The 8,182-nt window shown below is 46.8% G+C and overlaps 1 long non-coding RNA gene and 1 gene segment (V, D, J or C); one reads left to right on the plus strand and one right to left on the minus strand.

The window, feature by feature from the left end:
* Positions 1–8,182, minus strand: part of LOC121493205 — a 439,102-nt gene that overhangs the window by 74,634 nt on the left and 356,286 nt on the right.
* Positions 1–8,182, plus strand: part of LOC121493212 — a 36,958-nt gene that overhangs the window by 25,730 nt on the left and 3,046 nt on the right. The window contains exons 3-4 of the long non-coding RNA XR_005988412.1: positions 7,183–7,444; positions 7,687–7,754. This is a non-coding gene — a long non-coding RNA (uncharacterized LOC121493212). The remainder of the gene's footprint in view (positions 1–7,182; positions 7,445–7,686; positions 7,755–8,182) is intronic.

An 8,182-nucleotide genomic window follows, 5' to 3' on the forward strand; every position in this document is an offset into this window, starting at 1 on the left:
ACTTCCTAAGTTTCACTCTCACTGGAGTCCTGGTTCCAGATGTAAATTTCCTGTCTCCTTCCTTCCCACAGGAGCTGGCGCCTTTACATAAACTACAGGCTCCTGCTTACCCACAGGAAAGGTGGTTTGGTCTTTACAGCTTTTTCCCACAGGATAAGGGAATTCATCATCTAGCTGAGACTTTCGGCTATCTGATGGCCAGGGGTTGGGTATTGAGGGGGTTTGATGCTGACACAAAATGGAGGGTACTTACCCAAGCCTACAAAGAATTGAACCCCCTTCCCGAAGTGGGGTTTCTTAGGGTCTTCACACGGTGCCTGGGCCCTTTACCAGAAGTCCCTCCTAGGGTGAACTTGCCACTTCTGTTCTGAGAACTGTCTCTAGTGTAATTAGGGGCACAATACGTAATGAGGTCATTTCGGGTTGCCCTGTCCTACTAGTGCAGTCCAGGACTCAGGCCGTGAGGAGGGCAGGACTGAGCAGGTCAGGATGGCTCAAAGCTCTTCTCTGGCTTCACGGGCAGCTGGGACCCCCTTATTCTGAACACCTAGCAGGCTGTTCTTTGTTGCCCACCCTATTGTCAGGCTCTATAAGAACCAGAATCGCCTAGTGGTTCACTGCTGGTTCTGACCTCCAGCAGGAAGGGAGTCTCCCTTGGGCATCAAGTATAGGAGGGATGCCAGGCTCCTCTTTTTCATTATCGGAAAAACAAAAATGTACCACTTTTCCTATGTTGACTGCTGGGAGCCTAATTTCAGAAATGTAAAATTCTTGAAAAGCTTTTCCCCTGTAGACTTTATAGATCAGCTCAAGATAACTTACAACTGGGAAAGTAAACTTGCCCTACAAAATAATGAACTACATGCTAAAGCCTATCATAAAATAACATTTTTGATTACCTCGTGTTTTAGATTTTCCAAGCTATTGTGCACATTTTTCCCCCCTTCTGAAGCTCAGCTAGTTACTCAGGACCATATTCAACTGTGTCTGGGTCTCAAAGGTAAATCTGTTGTCCTTGTTCATCCAGTCTCTGACCCATTGATAAAACCTTCCTCCTCCCTTAGGGCATTGGTCAGATCTTTTCAGAAACTGGCCCAGATGATCCCTGGGAAAAACTCTGGGCACTTAATAAATGTTTGTTAAATTGAATTGTATTAAACTTTCATCTTTTGTTCTTATTCCTCGAGGAACACTTGATTATCTCTCTGACAATTTCCAGATGAAAAAAAATTAATTCTGCCAGATATTACTTGCTGAGTTTCACAATTCTTTTAGTCTTGGTTCTAAATGTCAGTTTCCTATGAACCCTTTTCCCACGGAGGTGAGCACCTTTACAAAAACCAGAAGCATCAGCACGGTTGAAAGGCATGTGGCGTCAACTTTGTTCTGTTTCCTCATAGACTGAGACACCTGCCTGTCCTCCGTGGGTGCTCCATCTTCCCTGGGGAAGGTCTGCCCTCCTTCCCTCTTTCACAGCAGAGACAGGAGGGGGAAGAGTAGATTTCAGGGATGAAGATGATAAATAAGATATCAAAATGTTATCACACTATGCAGAGCTGCCTCCACCTCCTCCTCTTTTTTTTTTTTTTTTCCAAATTGATGTTTCTTCCAAAGGCTGTTTTCAGCACTTTCTCTCTCCCCAGATGCAACAATAACTGGATTCCAAGTTGGCATCTGGGCCTGAACCTCCAGGCTTGATGAATCACACATATTGAGTCAAGAAATTATGCTATCCCCCATGAAGAAGCATGCTTTACTTTTTCCCCTCGCTGAGCAATGAGGAGCTCAAGCAACACACATGGAGGAATATAAACTAGTGACTCTCCTAGGTCAGCTCTGTAGCTTCATACATTAGTATTCTAGAATATGAGACCTGGAAGGGAACTTAGTGACTGCCTGGGCCAACGCCCTCATTTTAAAGATGAAGAAGCTGAAGCCCTGAGAGCTAAATTTGCTCAAGGTCATGTAGGTAGGTAGAGGCAGAGCTAGGGCTAAAATTCAGGACTCCTGAGTCCTGGTCCTGCCTCTGCTGCTCTCTTCCTGTGACACAGGAGAATAAGGATCTTCCCTAGGTAATCTCTGTCCCTCATGGCTCTCTGACCAGTCCTGGTATGGTTATCTCTGTTAAACAGTGGGTAAACCATACAAGGGAGGTGTTTGATTTTGGCACATAGTTTGTGATTTCAAGAGAGATAGAGAACATCTTAATTCATTAATTAAAAAAAAAATTCTTAGGCTGCAGGCACCAGCAATTGATAATAGGGGAAATGATCTATGAGATTTCAGGGAAGCCAAAGGGAAGATAGAGATTTAAAAATTTGCCCTTTACCAGAAGGATAATCCAACAGAAAGTTGGCTCTGATTATCCTTTCTCTGTGGGGCTCATTACAGGAATGACATCTAGAGCAGGGTGGCAAATACAAAACTGTGCGGTGTTACCTCCTGCTCCTGCTCCCATGGCAGATATTGCTAATAGACGCATCACTCTTCTGCTCTGAGTCTGCAGGTGGCCTCCCAATCCTTAACAGAATGCTCCAGAGAGCCACTACCACTGGCCAGTCAGATATAATCTGTCTGCCCTCCTCACCCTAGGGAATGATTGCAGAGAAGCCCCCACAGAAGGCTTGAGAAACCTGGTTGTCAATAGTCGGGTCCCACACCACCCCAATACAAAAAGGTGTCACTGACCTGGTTGGGCCACCACCCTTCTTTCCACAGGCTGCTCCAGATGAGGCAACAGCAGCACCACAATTTCATTTCTTCCTCACAGCTCTCCTTCAAATGCTGGCTTTGAGCAACGAATCATGGTGGAACGCTTCATGCCTGTTCTTGCCCAAAGGGCCTTAGCGAGATCCTTCCCAAAACAGAGGTCCTGGGGGACCCCCTGCCTGGGGGTGAAAGACACCTGCAGGACCTCAATTCCTGCTTGGCAAGCTTCTTGTTATCCATTAGCCCAGGTCTGCCCTGGGGGTGTTGGAATGGAATGTGGCACAGGAAGAGAGTGATAGAAAAACCCTTTCTCTAGACTATTGAACCCCCATCAGCACACATTCAGAGGCTTCTAAGCTTTTCCTTTTAATCACATTTCTATTCTTTCATAAAAAGAGATACGTTTGTCCAGATTCACCCAAGGAAATTGCCCCATGTCCTCTACTGCTGCACTAGGCTTTTTGTTGGCAGGGAGATGCCTATCTACCCTCTTAGGGTGCTGTCTTATATCCTTAAAGATCGTCCTGTTTCGGTGACTGGGGAGAACAGGCCAACAGAGAAGCAGCTGCAGCTCTAGGGGGTGAAAGGGGACCGAGAACAGAAGCAGCAGTTTTGACTTAAGATGTGAACAAAGTATTTTCCTCCTCTGACCTGTTTTAGGTCGACATCCCATGTGACCTAATTATGGAGATGGGCTAATTGGAGCAGCAGAGGGCGCTGCAAGGTCAAAAACAGAGCTGCCCGCCTCCTCTAGGAAGAGAAAAGTCTTTTTTTTGAGCGAGGGCCGTGACCAGAGCTAAACTGTGGGATGAGAATGGCCTTGTTTCCCGATTCCCGCCAGGGACCCTGCCAGATCCGAGGGTGTCTCTTGAGGGATCATTTCAGGCTGAGGAAAGGCAGTCTGGGGCACTTAGAGCTTTGGGGAGCTGCTCAGGCTACAGGCATCAGGGGTTTAAAGGGGCTGCGATAGAGAAATTCAAGAGCCCGTAGTCTGTAATAGGTCATTAGCTCCTGAGTCTCTCTTATCCTGAAACGTTGGGGGTCACTTGACCATACTAGGCTGCACATTGTGGCCTCTCGTGAATAAGTCTGTTACAACTTTTAGAAAGCATGGGAGCTGGGTTAGAAGGCTCATTTCTCATGCTTCCCCTGCTCTTCGGGATCTGGGAAGAGCACTGCTAGCCCAGGGCTCCAGAAAGCGTGGAGCTCTAGGACGTGCTCACATAATGGACAGAAAATTAGAGATGTGGGACACTTTTTTTTTTGTTTTTGGCTATTAATTGGTACAACGTGACTTTTGCCAGATTTCACAACTTTCTATTTTTAGATTAACTCAGCATCTTTTCTCTAAGTACCTTTTATGAGAATAATGCTCTCGGGAACTATATCCATCAGTCTATTTAATAACTGCAAGAGCGACAACAAAAGCCAATCTTAGATCATTTGCTGGATGTTTTGCATATGTTACTTTATTTAATTTTCCAGCAATCCTGTGAAAAAGCTAGTATTGTCACCTCCATTTTACAATGGAGAAATTGAAGCTTGGAGGGGTCAGGTCATGCTTAAGGTCATAGAACAAATAAATGTTGGAGCTGGATGATCCCAGGCACCTGACTCCAGGACTCCACTTCTCTTTTTTTTTTTTTATTAAAAATCAAAACATAGGGGCACCTGGGTGACTCAGTCCTTGAGCATCTGCCTTCCACTGAGGTCGTGATCCTGGAGTCCCAGGGGAGAGCCTGCTTCTCCCTCTGCCTATGTCTCTGCGTCTCTGTCTCTGATGAATAAATTTAAGAAAACATTAAAATTTTTTTCCAGCTTTGTTGAGATATGACTGATGTAACATTGTGCACATTTAAGGTGTAAAACCTTTGATTTGATGCACTTATATATTGCAAAATGATTACCACCATAGTGTAAGCTGGCACCTTTATCACATGACATAATTACCACTTCTTTTTTTGTGGTGGAACATTTAAAATCTTTTTTAAAAAATATTTTATTTATTTATTTGAGAGAGAAAGTGCATGAAAGCAAGGTGGGAGGGGCAGAGAGAGAAGAGAATCTTAAGCAGACTCCACACTGAGTGAGGAGCCTGATGCAGGGCTTGGTCCCAGGACCCTGAGACCAGGACTTGAGCTGAAACCAAGAGTCGGATGCGTAACCGACTGCGCCTCCCTGGTCCCCCAAGAGAACATTGAAGATCTGCTTCCTTAGCAACTTTCAAGTATGTAATACAGTATTACAAACTATAATCACCAGGCTGTACATTAGATTCCCAGAACTCATTCATCTTCTGACTGGTGGTTTGTACCCTTGGGCCGACGTCTTGCTGTGCCTCCTGCCCCAGCCCCCTGGTGACAACTGCTCTCCTCTGTTTCTGTGACAGAATTTCATTCTTCATTGTGATACTGCACTGCTGTTCTGAGAAGGGCTCTTCCGGAAGGGATGCTTTTCAAGGACTGTTGGAAGGACCCGCTGGTGGGGAGGGTCATGACTATGACTATGATCATCCCGAAAGTCTCAGGTCCGGGTGAAGCATTCCGGCGAGGGGCATCCCTCTGTGCTAGGGTATCTGAAGCCCTCTTCTCTGTTCTTGGGTGTAGTCAGGTTGGAACTGACTTTGGGCAGTCAGAAGAGCGTTGCAGCTTCATTGGAAAATCGTTACTGTCTACACCGGGAAGGGAACACTTGGTTCTCTTATAAATATCAAGGCTGCTGATAATACCTTTTGGGGAGGGACAGACGCCGGATGCTGGGTGGGGACTGGCAGACTGATGGATGTTGGAGACCGGTGGCCCTGAGCTGGTCTTCGTGCCAGCAGGGGGCTGGGTTCCTGTGGAGGGGACCCCAGCCAGCAGGCGGCAGTGCAGGCCCTGGCAGCGGGGTCACTGAACCATCCTCTTCTTGCTCCTGGGATCTGGGGCTACTCATGGGGGACTTATTCTGGCTGCCCTGTGTTCACTTTCCTTATTCTCCAGGCCTGGGGCTGTCAGATGGAATACAGGGTGTCCAGCAGAATTTGGATTGCAGATAAACAATGAATACCTTTTTAGTATAAATGCATCCCAAATGTCACTAAAAGTGTTTTATTGTTCTTTTGCAATGTGAACTCGACTGGGTGTCCTGTATTTATATTTGTTAAATCCAGAGAACTGCTCCACATCAGTGGATTTTAAAAGTGTTTTTAAATGAAGAAAGTTGCATTCCTTTATTCTACAAATACTTATTGATTGTCGATTCTGTATCAGACACAATCCTAAGTGCTGGGGGTATATCAGGGAAGAGATGAGCGGCCTTTGCCCTCATGGAACTGGCATTATGGAGCACGTGTGTGTGTGTGTGTGTGTGTGTGTGTGTGTGTGAGGTTGGACAGGAGGCAGTTGATGGACCATTTGTAGGAAAGGAGATCCAGCTGCCATCGTCTGATTTACATTCCATAACCTGGAGAATAGATTGTCCAGGGAGAAGAGCAGAAGCAAGAGGACCAGTTAGGGGGTGACTGCAGTGGTCCTGACAAGAGACGGTGGTGTTTGTGGGAGGTGGCGGCGGTGGAGATTGAGAACCTGGACAAATATTTCATGGCAGAACCAACAGGACTCACTGATGAGTCAGACACAGGGAAAGGGAAAAAGAGACTCCTATAAACATTCCTCCAAATGCTGCTGGATGTGGAGGGGTGAAGTAGTCGGTCCTCTCTTTCTCAGGTCAGCGCCTTCCCATTGTTGTCATGTCCTGACTTACACAGATAATGATATTTGTCTGGCAGGTGGCTGGAAGGGCTGCTTTCAGGCATGCCAGCCACCGTGGCTCCAGTGGCCACACTGAGCACTAGCCCAGTGAGCTTGTAAACCACTCACAGCACCCCCCACCCCCACCCCAGGCCCACTGTGGGCAGCTCTGCTTCGGGGGAGAATTTGCCAGCTGGAGCTAAGCATGTGCTGCAAAGGGCCTACTGAGAGATGGGAAGTCACACTGTGTGACGTGCAGTAAGCACTCTTGGGGGCAGGGTATGCCCCCAGGCATTAGAAATAGAAGATTTCTAGAATTTAGGGCTAGGAGAGATTTCAGAATCAATTTTTTTAAAAAAAGATTTTATTTATTTACTCATGAGAGACACAGAGAGAGGCAGAAACACAGGGAGGGAGAAGCAGGCTCCACGCAGGGAGCCTGATGCAGGACTTGATCCCAGGACCCTGGGGTCACGACCTGGGCCGAAGGCAGATGCTCAACCACTGAGCCACCCAGGTGCCCCCCAAATGCCATTTATTGAGTACCAGGGCAGCTGTGCTGGGTGCTGTGTGATCCTGGACTGGTACCTCGTCTGTGGCCCGAGGATACAGGAATGGAGGGTAAGCCTCTCGTATAGCAATTGGATGTCTAAGCACGTGATCATTGGGCTTGCAGGTCTATTTCTGTGTGTGTGCGTGTGTGTGTTTAAGTAATTTTTATTTTCTTTGTGTTTCATAAAAGGATTAGTTCAAGATGGATTGAGAACCAAAATCACAATAACAACAACAGTTTCTTGGTGGGAAGCATTTGCCTCAGAGAGTTACAGCTCATCCAGTCATGTGACTGTCAGGGCTGCCTGCCTGCTCCTATTCCCTCCCACCTCCTCCCACCAGAAGCCGTGAGATGGTCTCAGAGACTCAGGGACCCCACTTTATTCTTCAGCCTCTGCCCTGCTAGGAAGAGAAGATGATTTTTCTTGTGGGCTTTAGCCTTTTGCTTTTTTGTGAGTATACTCATTTGTGTACATTCCTCTTGTCCTACAACCCTGTTTCCCTTTCTCTTGACTTGAAACACTTGGCCTGTTTCTCTCTACACTTGGTTTTCCAGTTATATCTCTGCCTTTGACTTTCATCTCTGTGTCTTCCTCCTGCCTTTGCCCACTGAGTTCCCTCTGGGTGGGCCCGCAGGGGACCCAGTGCCCATGGAGCACAGGACTTCACTATATTCTATTTCTTCTCTTCACAGACAAGGGTGTGCTGTGTGAGCAAGTGATCCAGAGCTCCCTGGAACAGATGGTGGCAAGTGGCAGTAAGGTGACACTGCTCTGCACTTATGACACTTTATATTCAAACCCAGATTTGTACTGGTACCGAATAAGGTCAGATCATTCCTTTCAGTTTATCCTTTACAGGGATAACACTCGATCCAGAAATGCAGATTTTACTCAGGGTCGATTTTCTGTACTACATAATCAGTCCCAGAAAACCTTCCACTTGGTGATCTCCCAGGTGGAGCCTGAAGACAGTGCCACTTACTACTGTGCCATAGATACCCACAGTGACACAGTTGTCCAGGACGTCTGAACTTAAACCCCTAGCACAACTTCAAATAGCAACCACGGCAGCTCACTTCATCAGACACGGGATCCTTCTTCCTAATTATTTTGTGTTCCAGCCTGGCCTTTAGAGGTGCCCTAATGTATCTGCTGAATAAAAAAAAGCCAGCTCTGGTTTCAGATGAA

The sequence above is a fragment of the Vulpes lagopus genome, chromosome 6 (genome assembly GCF_018345385.1).
Source record: "Vulpes lagopus strain Blue_001 chromosome 6, ASM1834538v1, whole genome shotgun sequence".
Lineage (NCBI taxonomy): Eukaryota > Metazoa > Chordata > Mammalia > Carnivora > Canidae > Vulpes > Vulpes lagopus.